We start from the raw sequence: 25,929 nt of genomic DNA, 5'->3' as shown, positions 1-25,929 counted from the left end.
TTTAGCATCCTATGAGTTCCAGTCTGGATGGATGGATGGAGGGACTCTCCACAGTATTCTAATAAGATCTTGCTGTCAACTCCACTCTAAAAATAGAGCGGCATATCTTTCCGGATTAGTTGAACGTGGGAAACTTTTTTGTGACACTTTGCGTGACTTTTTTTAGTTATATGTTAGCGCCGCGAAGCAACTGTGGCTATGAGTGGCGTGCAGACGTGGACAGAGGAAGAAGTGCAGTCTATTAGAAATGAACTTGACCGCATAGCACACGCTCCTAGCCATCCCATCATCTAGAATGATATCGTTATCTTATATATCGTACGCCTCCGTTCTGAACAAATCATTCGAGATGTTGGTTGGCTAGGAGCGTGCTATGCGGTCAAGTTTATTTTTAAGAGTGTGGGAGACGGCGGGGTTAGTATGCGTCCTGGGCAGACTTCAGGGGGAACTGTGCCGACATTCATCTGGAAAGCCTGGCGGAAACCCCAGTCAGCACAGCCGGTGCGGGGATTCGAACGCAATTTGAATTAACTGCCACAAAAAGGAGTACGTCCCGGCTGAAATCAGACGGCGTGTTCAGATGCCGGTGAAAGGGCTCGCCGTTGTCACAGGTGTGCGTCCTGGGCCAACTTCTATGGGAACACATGTCTGAGAGCGTCTGAGGAAACCCAGGGAGAACCCTCTGCGCACCGGGATTCGAATCAGGGTACCTCCCAGTACCTGGACCCAGTGACCGCACAGCACGCTCCTAGCCAACCATCATCCCGAATGACATTGTGCCCTCACTAATTTGTTTTAATTGGGACGCAGAGATGTTAATTGTCACAAAAAGGCGCTTTCCACAAGTGAAGACTGATGACGATTTGGTTCTGTCGCCTTTCAGCGTGTCTTGTGGTCAAGTTTTTGTCTTAAGACTGCCCCGGCGGTACATACTCTTGACCAGAAGGCACGCCGAAGGCAATCATTGTACAGAGTGACGACCCCTACAATTTCTGTGCTGGGGTTTCACAAAAAGGCTTCCCCCCGTTATGGAATGGTCAGCGGAGATGGCGGTTCACGTGAAGAGAACCACCTCTTATATTTTTATTTATTTGTTTATTTTTTTCGAATGAAGTTAGCCTCGAGTTGTGTCCCATTAATCGCTCTTCCCTAAGTTGTTCCTCGCGCGCCGATCCCCTTCAGTGTGTTCGGCATGATTCATATATGGGCTGACACCATATGGGTCGTATCTTCAAATTGGCGCAACAACGTGCAATCGAGGAGAAAAATTGCTCTTTTTTACGCAGCGCTAAAAGGTGGGGAAAATGAACCCGCGCCAGGAACATTATAGGGAAATCCTACATAACCGGTAGAATACAGTCCGATACAAAAACCGAGGAAGGAGAAGCGGCCGAGAATAAAAGGAACGAGGTGGCCCAACAAATGGAGCCCATTCATTTGGTCCGATGGATCCTTGGCACGCAATGTCTGAAAGGGGATCCCTCGAGGATGCATTTACTTTTTTTGGCGTGGAAAATATTTTCTCGCGCAGAATTGGCTTGGAAAAGTGATTCGCTAAAGGCCTTAACCTCGTCAGGTGACAGTCAAGAGCCTGGTGGTATCCATGCCGGTTCTAGACTTTATGAGAAAGCTCCATCGAAAGCCCCGAATAAATGAGTGCGACTAGGCGTGAAAACTGCATTCACCTTTTGCATTAACTTATGGGTGCATTCAATATAGATGCTTACACGGATTTTCGCTCTTGGACTATACGGATTCTACGGACTTTCGCTGTTGGTCATGGGTTTAGGTTGGTGATACCCAGTGTACCACTCCACTCTTAATCAAGTTCAGCAACTGAAGGGACTGCTCTGAACAGCAGGGATGGAGTGGAAACCAGGAGTTGGTACCAGTTCATATTAGGATTCCAGCAGCAAAGTAGACGAAGAACAACACAGAGCTAGGAACAACACAGGACACCACGTCAGCGGTGTCCAGCGGGTCTTCTCTGCCTGTGAAGTAGAGGACTTCTTGCACGCGTCGGGTGAAATCCCCATGCATGATGGGTGCGCGTTACTTGCAGTTTTGTGGCATCTCTCATTTCTTGGTATGCCCGCACCACATGCGTGACCCACTGGAGCCCTTGACAGTTCTTTTCTTCTTCTCAATCGCTAGATGGTGCTCTTCGTACTGCTAAGGATTGCTGTCAGCAGGACACAGTGCATTTGCAATGTTGGCAACCTGCGGCACTTGTTCCGGCATTTTGTATCTATACCACCCTCGAAAATCTGGTATAGTGCGTTCTACTGTCTTCTCCGGATGATCGGCTTCCAAAGAAGTTGCTGGAGTTTTCTTGGGGATAGCCATTCTTGCCTGACAAATTGATCCAAGTAAAGTAAGGGAAGAGCTGTCGATCCCTGTGCATTTTTCGATCCCCTCGGGTTTCTAATATTGTCGGTGACGACTCGTTTGGCTTGCGTATCGTACGTGGGTCTGGCCACAGATAATGAGTGCGTCGTGATTCAGTATTTGACAGCCTGAAGCAGGGTCTTCGTGGTAGCAGCGCGTTTGGTGTCCTTTGTGTACGGTATACATACGACATTGCAATCATTGAAGGCAAGTACATGACGCCTGTAAAGCGCGCTTCTCCGGACACAAGGGGATAATGCCGTGAAGCCAAAGATACCGGAACACTCTTCTTTCAAGTCACTGCGCATCGAGGGAAGGAGAGAGGATTATGGGAAGGGGCGTTCGTCCGCGGTTCAGTCGCGTCGTCTGCTACTGCTAGACGAGTTGACAAAATGGCGAAATGAGGAAGTTCCCAACCGCACGCTGCGTTTTGGACGTGTATGTTAGTCTAGACTGACAGAAGGAGCAGTGCTTCCAGACGTACAGTGGAGTTATTCCGAAGTACGCGTGAAAATGGAGCGTACGTTTTCGACGTTTTAACGTTCCGTGTGAACAGGGGTGTGAAGGTGGCGGCCGGAAACGGCAATATTTGCGGAAATGCTCCTCTAACTTTCCACTATAGTGGCGCATCGTCTTCATTCCGGTTTCGACTCAATTTCGTACGCCTGTGTCATATTCATGTAAACGAGGCTACAACCATTTTCTTAGCAGACGCAACTTTGTGGTTTCGTGGCATCCTATTTTGACCGGACCGAAATGGGCGTTCACATATAGACAATTTGGGCGGTTCATGTTTCAGACATTTCTGTCGGATCGCCCACACTCGCTCGTCCAACCATCGTCCCGAATGACATGATTTGTTTAAAACGAGTTTTGCAGCTGCGTTAATTAATGTCTTCACAGGAGGCTTTCCACAAATCTGGCGTGATATCATTATGTGCATTCATTGGCCCGTTTTCTTATTGGGAGTCCCAACTGTGTTTCTCAGGCAGGGGTCGAACTGAACCGTAACCGAAAAAAAAAATTTTTTGTCGAACCGAACCCGAACCTAATCGTAAACATTTTTGTCTCTCCCCTTGAGCGAACCGGGACTGAACCGAAAAAATATGATGCAGTAACCGGTTCACCAGACGGTAAACACGCCTATACCGTCCCACTCGACTGCCGCACACCAGCTCCTTGAGTCGCTCGGAATCTTGCCGAATCCATAGAGCGGACAAATTGATAAACTAAGAAGTGGTGAGTCCATGCACAGCCTCCTCCTACAGCCTCACCTCCAAAAGGGTCACGACACTCCTGTACATTTTTGTGACTCAAGGTGTAAAAAAAAAGAAGAAGAAGAAGAAGAAGAAAAAGATGAGCTATACGACAGCTACACTTTGCATTGTTGCCTCGGCTACTTCCTTTCATTCTGTGTCGCAGTGAAATTAAATACTTCGTGAATTTTAAATCCGTAAATTTTAATAGTTCACAGTGACATCCACAAGCTGCGCTGACCTCTAGCGACCACACTCTTAAAAATGAACTTCATCGCATAGCACGCTCCTAGCCAACCATGATCTCGAATGATATCGTTCTCTGCACTGATTTGTTGGAAACGGGAGGCGTACGCCTTTTTTGTGACACTTATAAACAGCATAAGTGTCACAAAAAAGGCGTACGCCTCCCGTTTCCAACAAATTAGGGCAGACAACGATATCATTCGAGATGAAGGTTGGCTAGGAGCGTGCTATGCGATGAAGTTCATTTTTAAGAGTGCACGGGAAAGAGGTTGGCGTGTCCAGAGCATGAAGGTAGGAATCACAGGAGCGACCTCTCGCCCTCTTTTCAACGGGGAACATGGGACTCTGAGATACTCCTATTACTACGTGACCACTTTCTTCTGTTTTTCTTTTTAGAAATTAGCGATAGCCTTTTGCAATGGAGTTCAATGGTATGCTGTACACCACTTCCCAGCACTTTTCGGTACAGGATGATCTGCTGTGAACTGCGTGGTTCTTTGTACCTATGAAGTGTAGAGGAAGTAAGGAGGAGCAAGCTATCGCCGGAACATGATATTACCTCTCACATGTGGTACACTGATTAGCACAGCACACGTAAACTGGTTTGAACCGATTAATATCGGTTCAAAGCGTTATTTTGGTTGCGCTGAACCCGAACCGAACTGATAACCTTGAACCGGAACTTGAACCGAACCCTCAAAAATGACGGTTCCGAGCCATGCTCAGGGCAACGAGGTTATCCTTCTTGATCCACCAACGCTGGGATTCGCCACTGAAAGCGCAGAGCTTCTCCTCCATCATCATCATCATCCATTCATCTATGTTGTTGTTGTTGTCTCCTGGCCCATCACACTGCAACTGGGAAACACAGTCAGAAGAAACAATGTTCATCTCATCAAAGGTTTTTGTGACCGGTTCTGAAAAGAGTTTCCTCAGATTTAACACGCATTAAGCTAATTTTGCAATTCAACTCAGAATTTTCTTCTGGGGTTTACGAAACACATGATCGTAAAGAGACATTTTTTCGTCAGAATTTGCCAGCCGTCAACCTATTAGAAGCTTGAGGCTTCCTAAAGACAGAGCTTCACCGCATAGCACGTTCCTAGACAACTATAATCTCGAATGAAAACCCTCCATTGATTTGATGAACACTGGGGGCGTACGTCATTTTTGTGGCAATTATTGAATTGAATTGAATGTATTTCATCAAATAATATTATGAACTGCACTGGGGTAGGGTCCTGCACTCAACGCAGGGAAACATCCCACATCATCATCATCCATTCATCTATGTTGTTGTTGTTGTTGCACAATGCCACAAAAAACGGTGTACGCCCCACCTCCTTTCCCGATTTCAACAAATCAGGGGAAAGAACATTGTCACTCGGGTGAAAGGTTGGCTAAGAGCGTGGTTTGCAGTAAAGTCCATTTTTGCCACCATTTTTAAGAGTGTACGAGCATTCCAAATGGTATCATTAGTGGAGGATGCTATGTACCCGGCGTACAAATGCAGCAAATGAGAAGATGTGATGTAATGTGATATATATATATATAAAAAAGCATGCGACGATATCGGTGGTTGGCCATCCTACACTCTTAGGAATGAACTTCACCGCATAGCACACTCCTAGTCAACCATCATCTCGAAAGATATGGTGTCACAAAAAGGTGTACACCGCAGGTTTTTAACAAATCAGGCCAGATAACGATATCATTCGAGATGATAGTTGGCTAGGAGCGTGCTATGCGGTGAAGCTCATTTTTAAGAGTGTTCTGTACATGGAAATTCGTCGTTTGCATATCAGTGCCGAAAGAAAGCGTGGCTTCTTGTTGGAATTGGAATTGGAAAAAGAAAAATATGGAGATGCGGTATACTACGAGCCAGTTACTTGTGACACAAATAGTCATTCTGAGTGTTTCCCAAAATGGCCAGAAACGAGGAGAGATGTTTTCTTGCTATTTAAATCCCCACGATGGGCAATCGAGTGTCCCTCATAAATTTATCCCCCGCGTCAAGTGGATCGTGAAGAGCTTCCACCCACACTTCTCGAGGACGTGTAATTGGCGGCTGTCATAGTTCCAAACTGCGGGACGATTTAATGACCGATACTGCACGGACGAGTAATGACTGCGTAATGATTGTTCCGCTCTGAAAGCGCCATTATGGGATGCCTCTCAATCAACCGACACAACTTTCCCGTTAAATTGGATCCTCTGCGTCAAGATGACAAATTTCTTTTTCTGGTCGGATTCATTTGTCGGTATATAAGCGGCTTCTTTCAACATGATCCGCAAAGTAAAAACTAGGCTTTTGCTTTTTGTCTATACGGCACTCGGAAAAATAATGGAACGTCCGAAAAAGAACAAGTTCAAAAGAGTTTTCTATCGCGCTTAAAAGATGGGACGGACTGACCTCGTGACCCATAAGGGCCTCACACACTTTTCCAATCCACTTTCCTTCGAAATCCGGATCAGCCGGATAATTAGCGGAGAAACTCATTACTGCCACGGGCGAAAAGGCCTCGAAAGCTCGTCGGCTCAAAGGAGCAAAAGGCGAGATTTTCATCCCTCGGTGAGATTTTACCGTTCTCGAAACATTTTTCACCTGGACATGTTTCCGAAAACTGTCTGTTGTGCCTCGGTTCTTTCTCAACAACGTTCTCTTAGGATCAAATGTCCGTTAGTGGTTTGTCTTCATTCAGTGCGCGGGAAATAGGTTTAGATAGAAACACGTCAGGCGAAAAATGCCCTCTTATGGACCCACCCTCCAATATCTTTGACAGCATGGGAAATGTCACTTCTCCGATCATTGTTTCGGTACGATGCACTACTTGAGGTAGTTCTTGTGGTGTTCATTTTCACCATTCAAAAGTTGTTCGGAAGTTCCCGCGTATACTCTGCCAAAAATCTGGCGCCATCTCTCGGCGCTACTCGTAGACTTGTTTCCAAAAGTGCTTTGTGTGTCTGCCTGTCATTGTCATGCAGTACTGTTGAGCAGTGCATTTTTCCGGGCTGGGCAGTAATATTATTTCTCGTATTATAATTATAATACATAATACTGGATGAAAATGTGTAATATAATACTGATACTTTTGAAACCGCGTGTACGTAATACTAATACTATATTATAACTAGGGTTCCGTGTTTTCGGTTTTTATTTTGGGGCGGATTCGGCGTATGTTCCTCGATGTTTATTGATTTTCACGAAATCGGTATTTTTCCATGTTTTTCCTGGCGTGTACACGGTTTACTGGGCAGTTATCCGCTAATAGAAATCACAATGTAATTTCCGCACGACGCTCAATCAACGTGGCGTTGTTCGCTGCGGTCGGTTTTTTTACGGCTAACGAAAGAGTAAACGGACAATTTTCGCAACCATCGTATTCCTGTACTGTTTTCTGATCTGCATCAACAGCAATTTATCTCTATCATGTCCTGGAATGTCCCTCTGTATTCGGTGTTTTTCGATTAAAACCGGAACCCTAATTATAATAAACCGGTAATACGGGAAATTTATATTCCTTTAGAACGCACATGCAACATTTCTTTCAGTGTGTAAATTTTCTGTGCTATTACACAATACAACAACAACAACAACAATAGGCGTCTACACAAAATTTGAGTTTCACAGTATACGTGAGTGTTATTTATATATTTATGTAGTCAGCTACATCGCTCAACGGGCATAACAGTAGCGGGGAACACAAAAGAAAAGCGATAACAACTACTATGAAACACGACTATACGCACACATCTCAGCACAAACATTACGTATACAGAATAACACCATTACAAACACTACAAACTACTTATCATGCACGACTACGCACACATCCTACTATAAGCATAAACAGTAGACTATGCATTACATGGAATACAAGAGCTCGCAGAAACACTTAGAATTCGCCTCATTAAAAAAAGTGAGACAGAGAATATTTAGTGACATCAGTTCTGCACATATATTTGTTAACTTTATTGTTATAAGCTGGTGAAATGTACAGGAATGGCTCCATTGCTGATTCGTGGTCATAAATAGCGTGAAAAAATTTGGGAGGTGCAGCGGATCCCATCCCTACATGTGACACTTTCATCATCATTTAACGTACACGACACGACACCATTTAAACGTAGAGTCAATATCTTGTTGCACAATAACTGCAGCATTACTTCCACGAATTTCCCTATATATAATAAAACAGTCGTCCTCAAAAAGCTTTATTTTCGAGTTAATACGTTCGGTCATGTCGTTTATATATATTAGGAAGATGAGTTGAAAGGGGGAAGGAAAACAGTCTTGAAGCAGGGTGGCTACCACTACAAGTCTTATGAGTAATACCCATTTTTGCGTATTATAATACGTAATGCACTCACACACACACACATCTAAATGAGATGATGATGTGGTGGGTGATTCACCGCCGCCATGAGGGAAATATGTTTATTACGTATATATAAAAAGGGAGGGAAAGGTTAGCCTGCGCTACGGCGGCTTGCTATTCCCAGCAAAGAAAGGAAGAAAAGAAAGCAAACACTAAAGTACACAAAAGTATACAAAGAGTATTACAGTAATGCTATTATAATACTTGGTATTAACACACATGCCCATCCCTAGCCATTTTTTGTCATTAATGAAGAAGATGCGAAGAGGAATGTCGATAGTGTTCACCAACCTCGCTGACGCAAAGAAAAAGCGCTCGGTGTCACTCTTGAGAAATTTTCTTGGCCTTCATGCTGTCGTGGAGGCTGATTGACAGGCACCACTTAGGGAGAGGAGGAAGTACCTGAACGACCGGATGCTATACAATGGTCGGCCAGTTGAAGTGGCCGCCATTTCACGGACAACATCCCGCAGGCGTTTTAAATTCCCACTCAACATTTCCGGGGGTTTTGCTGGGATTTCAGTCAATTGAATTTTCGCGCGTGCTGAAAATAATGGCCTCATAATTATTAGGAGAGCCTGGCTGGGGTAAGAATCGGATTCTTATAAATAGGGCTGCAATAGGGGAAGGCATTTGGGTGAACGAAGCTCGCGATAAATTTCTTCCACAATGAACACAAATAAGTAATGCCTCTGTCAGAGACCACGGCGAGCCCTTTCAGCACTACCACTAAGAGCGGTGTGATGGCACCTCTCGTACCTCGACACCCTCAGCGTAATCAGTCCGCACTGTTTGAGATAAAGGGCAAAATTTTGTCCTCGCAATATGAAAGATTTCGTCATCGTGACAATAATGCAAAAGGAACGAGACTCATCCGTTGCGCCATTTGTGAATAAAGCTTCCTCCGAATCAACGCAAAACATCAAAAGTACGACACCCCATCCAATTGCCAAAGGAAATATATAGCGGGAATTGCCCACATATCTTTATCCAACCGACTTGGCTGTGATGCGCATAAGGACGCCGGGACGCATATGTATAGTAACGGGAGCTATCGCTAATACCGCCGGTTTCACTGTATATACCACTGTTATTCACTGCTTGCACTGTACATATCATCAGGTTAATGTAATACATTTTTTTAAATCTATAATACCGCCATACATGGTAATACGAACAGAATCAGCGCATCAACGTGATCAAACAGTCGGCGCGAGAACACTGCGAGCGTAGCAGTATGGATCAGATTGCAGATTCGTGCGCAACAAAAGCTAGGTCGGTGCTGGAACAGTTATAATAGCGCGGTTATGTGATTATGAAGCCCATCCCTCGTATTATACGTACCACAATGCTATTCCAGACGAAAAATACGCTTTCTAGTGAGACAAGTCTTGAAAAAAATAAAATAAAAAAGTACGTTGTTTTCATTGGCAGATGGGACATTTCATCATTACGACGTATCCATTCGTCATTCTGACGTGAAACTCCTCATTACACAGACCTCACAATGAGCGTGTGTGACGAAATAGCGCGCACTTGTTATTCTTCCTGCGTTGCATTGCGAGTGTATTGGAAATAATGAACATTGAGTGCAGGATATACAGTAGCCTACGAGACTCACAAACACCAACCCCATTACAGCCCCTTTAAAGTGCCCTGCGAGAGAAGTGCACACCAGCTTCAATACGTATTTCGCCAGCACTAGTCAAGTGGAAGCTAACTAAATGAGGGGCGCTGAAGAGTTTGGTACATACGGAGAACACTATACACCCCACAATCGATAATAAGACCTGCCGCCGGAAGCCTCCCAACATGTTCCTTTACATTGAGCAATGAAATGGGGGCAAAATGAACAACGAGCGTTCTTCGACATCATGGAACGTTCAACGTATGCCTGCGAGACGATTACTCGATGAATTTTTCGAAGCACTCACGGGGCCAGGCGTTTTCTTTCGCTTAATCCTTCAGACTTGATGTACGAAATTAATGCGCTATAAAGGCTTCGAGGAATGCACTGAGAGGAGGAATAACCACGGTCACCGTCATTCACGCACTCAAAGTACAGGTCTAGCAAACGAACGCTACTGTGTTACACCGTCAAAAGCACGCGGCGTTATTCCTGCTCAGGCAAAATTGTAATGCATATGTCCACTCACAGAGTGCTCAACCTCAGTTCCCATGTTTTTACCAAAGACAACGAAGCAGAGGGAACGCGCCGAACGTAAACCACCGGAACTCAACTTTTTCAAAATACGATACGTCAAGCGAAGATTTTTTCGGGTCCCCTTTGCGGGCATTCTCGTCGTGATAAACATAAGCGACGAGGCAGTGATTTATCCTGACCCCCCCTAACACCCCCCAAAATCTACAGGAGACCCCCTAAAATTTTGTGAAATTGCGCAATATTTCGTGAAAACCATGTAAAGGCACCCCCTTGCGGAGCCCAACAACCGTCCCAAGGACGAAATTCTGGGTAAACCATTGCATCCTATATAGTGTATGGCAAGAGCGAAAAAGAAGAACACAACAACTGGTGTCCTATGCCAGCCGTAGCCTTATAGAGGCAGAAGAACGCTACTCGCAAATCGAGAAGGAGACTCTAGCTGCTCTCTGGGCAATATAGAACGCTTCAACATCTACATGGAACGCATTTTGTGGTAGACACTGATCACCAACCGCTTATGAGTATAGTAACAACTTCAAGTTGGCGATCGTCTACGAGGACTAACGACGGTGTCTTCGGATGCCGCCGTTCAGCTTCACCGTATACAACACCAAAGAGGTTGAGAAAATCCTTCCTCCAGAGTACGTGTCGCATCCCGCAGGACAGACCAACTATAGCAGGGTCCCGGACGAGTACCCTACATCCTTTTCCTCTCACGAATGGCGGTACCTCGTGAACCTGATGAACATCGAGGAAGTCATCGAGGCAACATTGGCCGATGTCATGTACCAGGAGCTCACCCAAGCAATTCAAGCATGCCCTTCTATGAGACATGATCGAACGTCAAACCCTACTACAAGCCTCTAGATATCTCTGTGACGCCGCAATGTCGAATACTGCGAGGCACATGGTTACTTCTCCGTTCAAGCCCACCTGCAGTTCAGCTTGCCCACAAAGGGCATGGTGAAGACCAAACAGGGATACTCTTTTAGAAAAGGCAGTGCGTAATTACATTCAATGAACCAACATGCGGTCTTCTAAAACCAACTCCGTTTCCTGCTGGACACTGAGAAAACCATGCCGTGGACTTTGCAGGCCCATTTCCGAATGGAAAGTATCTTCAAGTACTTGTTCATGAGTATTCCTGGTCCCGCTTCCCGGTGGTGGAAGTCGTGCCATCAACAACAGCATCATCAACCGTAGCAATGCTATGAGAACTCTCACATTTCGGCATCCCGAAGCAAATAAAAACTGACACTGACCTAAACCATTGGCACAGGAACTCGGTTTCCGACATCACGGAGTGACTCTATGATGGCCGGAAGCGAATGGAGAGGCTGAATTAACGCGTCATCCAAACTATCATGAAGGCAATTAAGGCAGGCCACGTGGAAGAGCAGAACTGGATGCACAGAATTGACGACTTTCTGCTCTGCTACCGCGCTACTGCACATGCCACTACAAAGCGTTCGCCTGAGCTTCTCTTTGGAAGGAAAATGGTGACCTGTACCTTACCAAGTTCGGTGCGCCATGAGACAAACACACACGACGTCACTCGAGTAAAAGAGATGTCGAAAGCACAAAACCTACGTAGAAAAATGTAGGCAAAGCACAACATGTAGAAAGGAACACACTCTACAGGAAGAAGGTAATGTATTTGTCAGACAGGAGAACACAACCATTTGACCCTATATGCCTTATATTGTATAAACTCTTAAAAACCAGCTTCACCGCATAGCACGCTCCAACCATCATCCCGAACGACATCGTTCTCTTTTTGTGTCACTTATGCAGAAATGTCACAAAAAGGCCCGCGCTTTCCACAAATCCAGAGTGATATCACTCTGTACAATGGTTGGCATTCAGCGTGCTATGTGGTGAAGATTCGTTTTAAGAGTGTGCACTCTTAAAAAGGAACTTGACCGCATAGCACGCTGTGCGCCAACCATTGCCGCGAATGATATGGTTATCGCTTCTGAATCGAAGAGAGATGTGGGCGTACGCCTTTTTGTGGCAATTTGGATATATGGAAATTGTCACAAAAAAGGCGAACGGCCCCCACTCTCTTCGCATCAGAAGCGATATCCCTATCATTCTTGGCAATGGTTGGAGCACAGAGTGCTATGCGGTCAAGTTCTGTTTTTAGAGTGATGGTTGGCTAGGAGCGCGCTATGCGGTGAAGTTCATTTCTAAGAGTGTAGTAGAAGTCAAGGGCAACCAAATCACAGCAAAAGAAGCAATCATATATGTAATCACACGCAAGTTTCCTCAAAACACTTGGAGAGGAGTACGAGCAGCACACACCTAACGCAGAATATAGCCACGAAGACGACGAACTGCTTGATGATTCAAGAAGTGACACCCGACGAATCCAAACCACACTCTTAAAAATGAACTTCACAGCATAGCACGCTCCTAGCAAACCATCATCTCGAATGATATCGTTATCTGCCCAGGTTTGTTGAAAACGGGAGGCGTACGCCTTTTCTGTGACACTTATGCTGTTCATAATTGTCACAAAAAGGCGTACGCCTCTCGTTTTCAACAAATCAGTGCAGATAACGATATCATTCGAGATTATGGTTGGCTAGGAGCGTGCTATGCTGTGAAGTTCATTTTTAAGCGTGAAGATCCGCAGGACGATTATTAGCACCTCGACGATCCACCCACACAGGACTCTTCCAACCGATACCCCATCAGAAGCTCAAGAGGTGTGCCACCAGACAGGCTCAACTACACGTACACTCTAAAAACAGAACTTCACCGCATAGCACACAGTGCGCCAACCATTGCCAAGAATGATAGGGTTATCGCTTCTGATTCGAAGAGAGACGGGGGCGTACGCCTTTTTGTGGCAATTTTCATATATCCAAAGTGCCACAAAAAGGCGCACGCCCACCTCTCTCTTCGAATCCGAAGCGATAACCCCATCATTCGTGGCAATGGTTGGCTCACAGCGTGCTATGCGGTGAAGTTCTGTTTTTAGAGTGCAGAGAGCTGAAACCAGGAGCACTGCGACTCTTAAACGTTTCCTTTCTTTTTCTTTTTTTAATGGTCTACCATTAGAGTCATCGGTACACAAGAATCGCGGCGTAGTCTGTCCGTGGCCCCAACGCGGCGCGCATGCGCGGTCAGGCTGCGTGGCGCCGCCAAGCTGAGTCGGAGGAAGTCTGAAAGGCTCGTTCGGCTGCGAATGCTGTCTTGCGCTTTTTCGCGCTATTCGTTTTGTGTTTTCGATACTTTTTTTATGTTTAAATAGGGTGCAGGGGGATGTCGTATATTGTACGCGCTTGCAGTCAAGCCGGAGTATTGTGCTGGCAACCAAGGAGGTTTAAGATGGCGGAGTAAAGAGTGGGGTGTAAACTATAGCGTGAAGCTGTCAGTGCGAGCCTTCTATTACGTGCTAAACAATACACCAGATGTCATGAACACAATTAAGAATTCGAGGAATTCACACCGTTGGTGGTCTCCCTGATCTTCCAGAGTCTTCGGTGTCAACATCTCCATGCTGAAAGTTGGCACACTACTTGTTCACGGCTGAGTATGATGGGCACTCGTCACTTAATGTTCACGTGGATTTTTTTTTTCTTTTTCTTCATGAACAGCCCCGAAGTTCAATCATCGAAAATTTCACGCTTGTATATACTATATATATAGGCAAGAGAGGTTGATATATCAGACGGCTGCGAAGTCGACAAAAACAGTGTCGAAGACAGTGCCCCTGTCGTAAGCTGAGTAGGGATTCCGCGATTTTTCTCTAGATTTCGCACGCATCAATGCGCCATCGTGCGCCACCGGAAGTTCGTCGGTTAAGTAGACAACAAGCTAAGTGCGCAAATGACGGTCAGGTTTATCTGCAGACACACACACACACACACATACAGTATACCGGGCGTTTCAGTTAAATCCCCGGGCTAAATAATTCGCGAACGGGTGCACCAATCGACGAACTTTCTTTTTTTACAAGTGTCTGTCCGGTACCATCTACAAGCTGCGCACCGTGTGAATGAGTGGGAGGCGCTCATTATTTAAATAAAAATTCAAATGAGTTTCGTAAAAATACATCACTTCTAAAGCAGGGCGCTGTCGGCATTAAAATGGGTGCTACGCCTTTTGGGACCTTCAGTGGACACCTTTATTTAGTCCAGGGAGTTAACTGATAAAAATGGTCCTCTTGATAGCTATATAGCTTGATAGCTGTGCAAAAATGAACGTTTCACGTGACTATGGCGGGCTAACGTTACAAATCTATAAAATTTGTCTTCTTCTTCTTCATCTTGTTCTTTGTGTCCACGATGACGAGATCCCGTCGCATGTATCTGGAAGCGTGTCGGGCCGGGAATTTTTCAGCACGCCCTCGTATTGCGTGCCTCCGATCATTAGAAATTTCGGATATGCCCAGCGACTGCTGAAAAAGTATCGCACTGGTGTTACGGGAGACATCTCTCGTTACCTTCGAGGGTTTAGTAGATATACGCTTCGCAACCTGGTGAGGAAGAAATTGGAAGGGAGGAATTGGCCCCAACATCTCATCCATGAGCACAAAACGCGAGGGAAGAGAGGAACAGCTTCATGGGTTAAATATCTAGCAAAAATACGCATTGAACGCCATTGATCCTCCCATCTACCCCTCCCCGCCTTACCTTTATCAATGCTTTTGGGGATTCGTATAAACACCATACAATAAATATCGGTAGTGTAAAATGTAGTTTTGGCTTATTTCGTAGCACGTTTGTACTTATGGGCGACATCATAATGTCCTCCGTTTATTTGCCATTTCCCTCAGATCTATAGTACCTAATACCCTGTATAGTAATGTACCTATCTTTGATAGTATCAGACTCGTACGCAACTTAAATACTGTATCTTAAATATCCTTAGGAGTATCTTACGAAGTACACTCTTCAAACAGGTACTTCATCTCAGATATCCCGTGGCATTCTGCAGCATATACCCATGCAGGAGCGCCTGTGCTTGAATGCATAGAAGCCAGGGGGGAAAGTACAAGTGAAGTCAGAATGTAGGGAGGTGGCTGTAAGGAACGCTCGATTAACATTATAAGTGAGGGTGACGTGCTCCATGACATTCGTTTTCTGTCCCTCCTCCTCTGAGTATCAGCATCTGGTACCCGCGGATTTCCCTACATCCCCCTCGCATCCCGACCTTGAAATTTCCGAGATTGCCCAATGAAGCTCAGCTACACCCACAGCCATGTATGTACCCACAAACATATATCCCCCCTCCTAGAGGTCCATTTCAGAGGGCGAGTGACATTATCGGGCGCGAGATGTCCGCAGAGAAGAGCAACGAAGGGAACATGCATCAAGAAGGTATCGCGGAAAAACAAAAGTATCCGAATACCTTCTTATCTTTACTCTCTGTCACCGCGAACTCCACAAATTGCAACTTGATATCGTCTCGAAAGTAACGAGTTACTTCTTCTACTGAGTTACCTTTTACAGCAACTTAACTCAAATACTTTTTTAAGTATCTCGTACAAGCCTGGATAGGGTTCACGTGCTTGGTTAGTAAGTGAGGAACAAGTACTAGTGATGAATTTTCGTAGAATCTCGCCAATGTCGTTGTGTACTTTGCGGACAATATCCTAATGACGCAACATTATTCGGATGAAAAGCGTCTCTTTGCACCAGTGCACACCTTCTGCAACCAAGTGACCTGCTTTTATTTCCACCTCTATTCAAATGGACCTCATTTATCTTTCCCTTCGTTTCACCAGTTTATACATCCTCTCTATCCGCCCAACTGCGATGCCATTTTTTATCATTTTTTCTCGGCCGCCCCCCATTGGTTACTGTTACCAGCACGAGAGGGCGCCGTTTTGTTTCTTCCGCCACCAGGGGGAGTCTCCTTAGTGGGCGGGGCTGGGCGGTGCCGGGGACGTCCGCCCTCTTTCCCGCCTCTCGCAGACGCAAGGTTGGCAGACGGCCGTTGCGTTCTTCTAGTCGACTTCTTTTTTGGCTGCGTCCTGTGTGCGGTGTGGTATTGCATCCCACCGCATGGTGTGTTAAGGATCGATGTTCGCATGGTGGGTGTAGCGAGGGTGTGTCTTCTTCGCGTGCCAATTTGTGTCACGCTAAAGCATGGCTGCCGTTCACAGCGAGGTGAGTGAAACTTTGGACCTCACTTTTAGTCAATACATCATGCATCCGTGTCGTCGATGTCGATGTGAGGTCTCCTCAAAGATCCCCGCGCATGGAGGCAAGCACTATTTATTTGGAACCGGTGTCTTTGGGCACCGCCATTTTGAGCAAGAACTCGCCGCTGTGACACAGAAGCCGCTGCTCAGCAGGGCGGACATCTCGGCCGTCATGCTCGTCTTGTAAGGCAACCCCCGCGGTGACCACATTGGGAGATCTGTCGCTTGCGATGTAGTATTCTTTTTATGGAACTGCTTTCGACGCAAAGTGGTGATTATTAGCGGTAAAGGGCCCCTGCTTTTACTCGCTATTTCAGAGAAGGGTGTCTTCTTGATGTCGTCATGAAGACCTGTTCCTTAAAGCCATTTGTAGATCTTAGCTCGGGAGTGGGAGGACTCAATATTGTGACCCCAAAAACGGAGCATGCTTTGGAGACATGTCTCAGCAGAGACGTCGAGCCAAGTAATTCTGCTAAAGTAGCGAGTCTCTTATAGTTGCGTGAATTGTACCTGCTACACAACAACTTTATTGTAAGATGATGAATGGGGAGTTTTATCGCCAGGGACGATGCTCTACCCCACAAGTTAAGAAACGACTTGACTGAAAACGCCGAAGGAAGCCACACCATGACAAAAAAAAAAAAAAAAAAAAGTCATCTTCGCATATCACGACTGTAGCCTGTATTATCTTCTTACGTTGCGTATACTATATCTGCAGTACGCTTTCTCGATGAGTCATCAAAACACCAGACTCGGTTTGGGAGGTGGCGATTTTTCCCGTGGGTGTGGGAAATAGTGACTCATTTTGTGGTAAATCTTTTTTTAGTAACTTGATTCTTGACTCGAAGGCGTTTCCAACTAACTTTATTGAGGCATCAGAATCATTTCCACCGTTTTATTATCGAAGAAACACGAGCAAACACCGCATTTTGCAAGGGCAAACGCCAACGAAGATGAAATTTTGCCACTGGGCAACTGTGACTTTGTATAAGCTGCGAGAAATTCACTCTTTGCAATTCCCGAATGCTATACTCGCGTAGCTTGTCGAGTGAGCCTGCTAGCGAAAGGGGAGTCTCTCCGCTTCATGTTTAACACAAATGTAGCAGAGGGAATGCAATTTGGAACAGAAATGTACAGTGCAGCTGAACCGCCAAAAAACGCGCGTGCAATTCTGGTATAGCAGCACGTTCAGTTGAGATAACAGGCACGAGAAAATTTTTCTTTCGGTTATTATATGACCCATCTCATAGAAAGTTTTGCACGATCTATGAGAATGTTATAGCGTTCTTGAAGATGAGACCGCCACTGTTGCTGCTGCGACCATTTCGTGATAACATCACTTTTTATATCGCCCATTAATTATGGCCTCGATAAAGGTCGGGCTCCGCGACAATTGATTTGTTTACAACTGATAGGTAAGGATGATAACATCGATTACCATTACATGAGTGCTGTTAGGAGACGGGAAATTGAACGCGTGTCTATAATATTCTTAGGCGAATATTTTAACGAGAATGACGACAATTTCTCGGGGATCCTTTTCCATTGAAGGTGATGGGGATGAGGTAAAGTCCTCCTCCCATGTCCATTCGCTGCACATTGTCGTCCGAGGGCACAAATTCCCTCATTAGATGGATCCGCAGCGGCCCTATACCTTTTATCAGTATAGATACTGGGAGAACCGCTTCCGTTATGGATTGGCGCGACCCTTTCCCCGCTACTTTCCGGACGAGGAAGAAGGTCTCGTCATAGTTGAGTTTCGCAAGTTACGCCATCTGGAACTAACAAATAACAGCACATTTACAAAGACTTTGGGGCTATTTTCTAATTAATTCGAAGGCTCACACCTGGTCACACGGCGTGCACAGAAAATGCGGGGATAACCTCATTTCGCGACAATATTAGCCTTTCTATAGAGGGGTATAACTCTGATAAAGTGATCTGTAAGGATGTTATTTCAACATATTCTCCATATATACACTTAAAAGCCACAACCAACACAGGGCGAGTACTCGTGCATGGAGTCAATTACTTTGGACGCGCGGCATTTTTCTTCAGTTGCAACTTTTCAACTACCTTTGGATTGCATTTTCTTCTTACGTGCATTTGGGGATTCCATTTCAGCTACAATGGAGTGACGAACAGACGACGACGAGCATCGCCACAACGGTGAGCGTCTCTACGTACCGTTACTCAGGGACTTGTCGTTGCCAGCAAATCCAGTTTAAAAAATAGCATTCTTGAGACGAACTTTAGGATTTCTCGTCGGCAGATAGTGTGAGAATATTTTCTAGCGACCCGTATGAGGTACAGAAACACAGCGCTTCTGATTGAATAACTGAACGTTCCTACATAGGCTGGTTCGAGTTGGCGTCAACTGGTGCAGAAAATGCATGCCCTGTATAGCCTGCTCGGACGCAGCTATTGTATATAGACAGGACCTTCGGGGAGTTCCCCCACCGGAAACATTCGGGTGTGGTAGGACACGATACAATTTTTGCTTCAAAATGCCGCTTTTATTGATGATTGGCAGGCAATCTGAACGGGTTGGTGCACATTGTCTTTGCGACCATATTACAACCAACGCATTTGTATTTTTGCCTGACACAATAAGTGAAAACGTATTTAGTGGCCTTTTCTCTCTCTCTAAACACTCTCACGACAACTAAAAATCGAGGGAGCAAAGAGCAACAATTGAGCCACCATATGACGGTATCTCTTCCGTACAACGTTCTCGCACATTTAAACGGTACAATGCCCATTCCTTACGGAATACCGAGCTATGCAAGCACGTACGATGACGGCAGACAAAAACAATAATGGGTTGATATAATATAATAATGGGCTTTCATAATAGGTTAGTTGACTTTTTTCACGAGTGCGTCGCAATCAGAGATTTATCGGACTGCGCTCTGGCGGTGTATTAAAGAAAGCTTCGGTGTATTATAAGCTTCGTTTTGTCGTCGAAAGATTTGGGCCTTGGAAACTTGTCGGGCAGACGACGCTTCGATAAGCCCTGGGTTTGTGCTGATCATCAGAAGATGATTATGACAGGAACAAACGTATTCTTTCTGAGTACAGAAGAAATCCGTCGGAAGGCTCAACGAAACTGCCTTAGGGAAGTTAACATAAGGAGCCGAAAAATCGACACCTTAGTTCTCTGGGCACAAAGTAACCCCAAAGAGTTTTGGAAATTTATCCGCTATACAGCACAAGAGACCATGTCGGCACGTCCCTATAGAGCCTGCACAGGCTCCGAGTAGCGAGCGAAATATTGGGTGACCTCTCTCAATACTTAAAAAGAAGGCGGCGGCTCCGATCACAAGCGATCACGCTGACGTCGAATATTTTAGTCACTACATTGGATTTATTTATTCCCACACGTACGGAATTTCCGCCCTATCGAACACTTGTCCTGCAGAACACGAAGCCAATCAATTTGGATTACAATGGCATTGTTAAGCTACAACTTGCTGGACGCAAATAAAGCTCAAGGTCCTGGCGGTATACTCAGTGGTGGGCAGTATCGCAGATACATGTATCTTCGATACAATCTTTCGATACATTTTGTGTATCGGTATTAGGTATCGCGTGCCAAAAATTAGAGTATCGGAGTATCGGTATCGAAAATACATTTTTAGTGTATCGTGTATTTTAACGATACTCGATACTAAAAAATGACGCAAATATTGAGGATGTTGTGAGACTTAGGGTCGGCGGCGCTCGCTCAGGCGGTAGTACAAGCCAGGCCGCAGCGGCGTAGACATGTCGACCATAAATTCGTTCGAAGCTTACGTCCGCGCGCGCGCTCCATCGTCAAGGTCGCCCGGAGAGGAGGCCCTGGGCCCTGCCCTGGGACGCGCTCGTGGCCGCGCGCGGCTTCTAGAAGAATCTCTTCCGTCTCTTTCTACGGCGGGCGCGCCGAAAACCCCCTACACAGTACCAACCTCACGGCTTCTGGAACTGCGCTGCCCGATGTCCCCCTCTTCTGTGCGCAAGAGCACGTCCACTTGACTTGAAGTGTGCATTCCGCGTCTGCCATGCGGAAAGAATAACCGCCGGCTTAGCTTGAGCACTGTAACCCGTTCTACAGCTCACAATTCACAACGGCCAACTAAGAAAATCAAGTCAGAGGCAAAGTCAGAGGCTACCGGGTAAGTACTGCAGTACCAAACGATAAAAGCAGCAGAAAAAAAGTTTCAGGTTTATTCGTATGTATAGTCAAGTGCTCACAGACCGGTACGCACGAAGAACATTGTCTTAAAGAATTGTTTTTTGCTAGGCTGCTTATTGATGCGATCGTTTCAACGATCGTTTCAACGTACCCATGGCTTCAGTCTAAAGTTCTAACAAGACTAGCTGCTTAGACAGTGCAGCTTCATTAAATCCGTGCGGTCGGATACGTTCAAGCCCTGTCAGAAAAAGTGCGCTATAAAAATACACTAAAGGCTCTAGAAATAACGAATAAATGTTTTTACTTCCCTAATCATATTACCAGCTTTATTATATTGTTATTTCAGTGATGTAAACTTCGCTAATCATAACACCAGCTGTATTATATTCGGGATTTCAGTTATGTATCGAAGTATCGACGATACAGTACCGAGTATCTGTATGGAAAATCAATTTCGGTTCTGTATCTTGTATCGGTATCGGAAATAAAATTTTTGAGGGTATCGAGTATCGGCGTCGAAGATACTTTTTTGAAGTATCTTTCCCAGCCCTGCGGTATGCCCACAATCGTCCTCGAGTCTGGCGATATTATTCCTACTTTTTTCTACGTTCTATATGAACTACCTCGCGATTGGCAAAACGCAAATGTTGTACCTGCCTTTGAAATGGGTAACAGATCTAATGTCGAAAACTATCGCCCTATATATCGCCTATCTCTGTATCTGCAAAGATAATGGAGAACGTTTACAATGAACACTCTTCGAATAACTTTTTTTTTCTCCATCGAACTGTGACCTTCACGCAGGTCAACTAATCGACTTTCATTTTGATATATTCTCCATTTCAGACTGACGTGATTTTCTTTGACTTTTGACACTGTTCTCATTCACTAATCGCGAGCAGTGCGTTGTCATCAACGGATCAAAATCCGGATGAACTAAATTAACTATAGCGGAGTACCCCGAGGATCCGTCCTATATATGTCCATTGCTTTTTCTTATATATATTGATGACATCACCAAGGGTGATGCCGTCACTCCTTCCGCGATACTATGCCGTGTACAGGGAAATTTATAGCTATGACGTATAGTTGCTCTCCAGGAACAAAATCCACGAATGGTCAGTGAAGTGGATGTTACTTCTAAACTTGGACAAATGCAAATCTATGTCTTTCACTCGTCCCAATAATACTCTAACTGCTTCTTATATTCTTGGCAACACACTACCGCAAAGGGTTAATGAATATAAGTACTTGGGCGTGATTTTTTTCTTTTGTTCTAAAGTGGAACAGTCGCGTTAGATTTACAGTCAGTAGTGCCTGTCGCTGCTACCCCCTACTGGGATGCCTACGGGCGTTGTAGCTAGGTATCTTAATAAATAAATTTTGAAAAAATGCACTTGACACACGAAGCCGAAAGCAAAAGAACAATTACGACTTGGATTGGATTGGATAGCAGGAATGTTGGCGTTCACGTGTTGAAAGGCCGTATATCGATCATGGCGGCTTCCGGGCTTGGACGTAGGGAGCGGGCATTGCCTATTTCTCTCTCCTTACGATTCCTGTGGGGGAAACTTAAAGCAGTCACTTTTGATATATAGCTAGCTTTGATATTTCGTGTATCGATTTTTCTTTTTTTTTTGTAGCGTTTCCTGACAGCAGTCGTTCACAGCGTGTCTTCTCTCTGCACCTTTTGCAACATACTACTGCAATGAGCGAATAAAATCAGTTTTGCACTCGAGTACTTGATGGGCTTCAATCAGCTTCGGAAGTATGTTAAGTGAAAAATACGGTCGAAGGCCGAACGGCGTTTTATTCCGACAGACGCATGCTTGCAAGCTGGTTTCTGCTCAGCGGCTATCGTAAAATTATTGTCGTCTGTAACGGGAGCGTAAAATGGATCATTTTTCTGATCGCGACGATAATGAGGCACATACAGGACGAACCCATGGACACCTATGTTGGAAAATTTGTTCAACACGTGAAACTTAGTTTCCATGTTTCGTCCGGTCGCGTCAGTTTCATGTTCGGGTAAATTAAGCATTGTGTCTTACTCACACATATTTACACATTTACACATATATTTATGTACCTATATGTTGCACGAATTGCATTAGAGTAGAGGAGCAGTGCAATACAGTTAGAACTTAGTATACGCGGGAAGTTCAATCAACGCACTACAATCAATGTACCTGATTCTTTTGTTTTGTTTTTTTTTTTTTCCTGGGATCCCGCCTGTGTGATCTGACATGTTGTGCTTTCAAGGGGTTAGAACCAATACACGTTTTATGATTTAAAATGCTGTTTTAGTCTCTGAATTTTTCTTCGTGTAGCCAAAACCTGCTACTTCAATTCCTGCTCTATAACTGCAACATTGCGTTTATAATCAAAATTGCACGTTGCAAATCTCGCGGCTCTATTTTTTTACGCGCTCTAAGTTCACCACCAGGCGCCGCACATGTAGATCTCACTCGCAAATTTAAAATCGGTCCCACATTCGCATTTCCTTTACTTCCCTGGCGGCGCCGCTTAAATTTCTTTTAATGAGGTTTAACGCCCCGTTTGCTTGTTCAACATAACTGCTCCACGGAATCGTACCAGTCATCGAAATGCCCAAATATTTTACTTCTGTTACCTCGGGCAATATGTATCCGTTACGTATACGTCAACGCGTAATTAACGGGCGAAGAGGCATTTCTTCGAAGGTTCCCTTCTTGTGCATACGTAACCATCACTGGCGCAGTTTCCTTAACTGTGTTTCTTCTCATGTGACACCTTTTCATTGGTAGCTAACATGATTGTAGATATTGATTATAATATCCCGCGCAGATAGAGTTGTAACATTAGTTTCATCGTGGTGCGAGTGATTGATCGATTTGATGCCATTGTTAGGGGATTCCGAATGGTTGTGTTTTAAAGAGACGTCATCCGTCATCCGAGTATATTGTCCCTTTTAAATGGAGGTGTCCATCTGGATTACGTGAGCCCCTTTTGACTGGTGCAAATGATGTTACACGCTTGTCCTTCCGATCCCTTAATCCCGGCCCTTTAGTTCTCCCATCCACAGAGGCACCGCAACGGCTTTTGCTGCGTGCATTGCGCATTGCTCGGTTTGCGCGATGCCAACCTTTTCTCCATCGGTATATGACTCAGTCACGGTGCATTCATCATCGAAAGTATTGTTGCTGAAAACTGCAACTATACGAGCTCCCTCGTAAGCAGAGCAGAGGGTATATATGGAAGAACTCTCTCTCCTTCAAAGAGCCCTGGCAATATTTTTGCATTATACCCTTTGGGCTCGAAAGTATTTTCACAACAAAATGGCCACTAGCATCTTCTGCCACGGCATTTGTTCGACAACTGTCAACATACTGCAACTGCCACCTAAGGACTGAAACTTTGCTCCAGACTGTCTGCAGGAGTCCAACCAGACGGCGTCCTCATCAGCTCTGCTATGAGGAAAGCGCGGCTTCTGTGCTGCATTCCTGCTGTCGCAATGAGAATCTGGCTAAGCTGAATTCGGCCAATCAACCTCTTCCGTCCAAAGCAAAGCGAGTTGCCTGTACCGATCCATCAAGGCGATGTCGATGACACCGCTTCGTGTTGACGGACGAATTATCCCTGTACGCGGAGATTTGACGAGACGCTATCTTATTGATTTCGGAATGATAGCAAAATGGGCATTTTCGCTCAAACGTAATGGACGGGAAGAGAGTCTCAAATGGGTCGACCAAGGTTCACGAAGAAGAGCCCCTTAATGTGGCTTCGATTCGTCAGTTAAGATTGAGCTCGTTCGTGGACAGAAAACGGATTAACCTATTGCTGTTACTCCAACCTCCAACGCATCCTTTCCAGACTCCAACTATTACTCCAACGCGTCCATTTAAAGTATCGTTTTTATTACTTTGAGGTAAGGAGAAGATCCGTAAAAGGGGATCCCTCGAACTACCTTTCGACGTATACACCAAAGAAAGCACAAATTCCCCCGTGTTATATGTACCGGCAGAAAAAAAGAAAAAAAAGAAAACAACGCTGTAGCCGATAACACCAAATAGGCTGACAAGGTTCCGTGCTGTAGGTGTTTACCAAATAACCGTTTTGTAAACCCGATTTCGAGTCCGAATTACTACTTTTACTCCCCCCCCCCCCCAAGATATCCCAAGAATATAAAAACGCAGCAGACAAACGAAGAATAGCGACCTCCCGCAGAAGTTAGGCGAAGTTCAACTACTATAGATTTTACTTATCGTGTGCCAAAGGTGAACTGGGCGCTAGAGCAGGGGTTGTAGCGAAATGCAGAAAACATTTGGGGCTTTCTGCGAAGGGTCTCCATACACGTCTCCTTCAACGTAACATGAAGTGAGTTTCAACGGTTAGCTTTTTTTTTTTTCGACATTAGAAGGACGGGGGCATTCGTTCCTATTTCTTGTCAAGTAATGCGATAGAAGAAGAACACAATGAGGATTTGATGGGGGGGGGGGGGGTTGTTAGGTTGTCGTGCTTCGATTATTAATTTTTGTAACTCGAAGCTTAGTGCTGTCCAGCGTTAAATAAATCGAGTGGTGCTATACGCATGACGACCGGGTGTAAAACTACTCAGCCTTAAGGAGAAAGTAAAAGAGGCCTCGTCAACTTTTTTATATATAACAAGCATCGCGTGCTAACACACATTGGAAAGCGTTAAAATGTCTCGATTGATATGTAGAGACAGAGCGCAAAAGAGACAGACACACAGACAAAAAAAGCGCATACGGGAAACGTGAGAGTTGTTGTACGCGCACTGACTCGGTTGTATTCAAATCGCAAAATTCCGTCCCTATAGATCCCCAGATTTGTCTGGAACAATCCCGAAATACCGAAACCGAAAAAAAAAAAAACAGAAATCTTCGGGGATTCACAACACTATGCGTGACCAATCAACGACCCGGCCTCACATTTGTGGATTCACATGCTTCTGTCCGATGAGAGTCGGCGAGAAAACAAACAAAACAGCGACCTCTATGTCGTCTTGTCAACGGGGTGGTTACCACTTAGCGTACGATTGATGTTGCGCGAATATAAATTACTGCACACCCATGTAATACGGAAATATACCGTCGAGAGTGTGGTACACGAAGAGCCGGGTTTTTGGTCACCCTGCAGATTTGCTTCCGATAGAATGGCGGGAA

The 25,929-nt window shown here is 45.1% G+C and overlaps 1 protein-coding gene across 3 annotated transcripts in view; it reads left to right on the top strand.

Annotated features, from left to right (window-relative positions):
• LOC135389154 (transcription factor Sp9-like) overlaps positions 1-25,929 on the top strand; it is a 77,905-nt gene that overhangs the window by 33,413 nt on the left and 18,563 nt on the right. The window contains exon 2 of one of the 3 annotated variants that reach the window (XM_064619180.1): positions 18,715-18,759. The exons of 1 other annotated variant lie outside the window; for it this stretch is intronic. The gene's annotated coding sequence lies outside the window, so the exon portion shown is untranslated. Of the gene's footprint in view, positions 1-16,385; positions 16,556-18,714; positions 18,760-25,929 lie in introns of those variants that run through there. One more of the 3 variants, XM_064619181.1, reaches the window with a different exon arrangement.

The sequence above is a fragment of the Ornithodoros turicata genome, chromosome 3 (assembly GCF_037126465.1).
Source record: "Ornithodoros turicata isolate Travis chromosome 3, ASM3712646v1, whole genome shotgun sequence".
NCBI lineage: Eukaryota > Metazoa > Arthropoda > Arachnida > Ixodida > Argasidae > Ornithodoros > Ornithodoros turicata.
The sequence above is the reverse complement of the archived record's forward strand: the minus strand, read 5'-3'. Positions and strand labels throughout refer to the sequence as shown.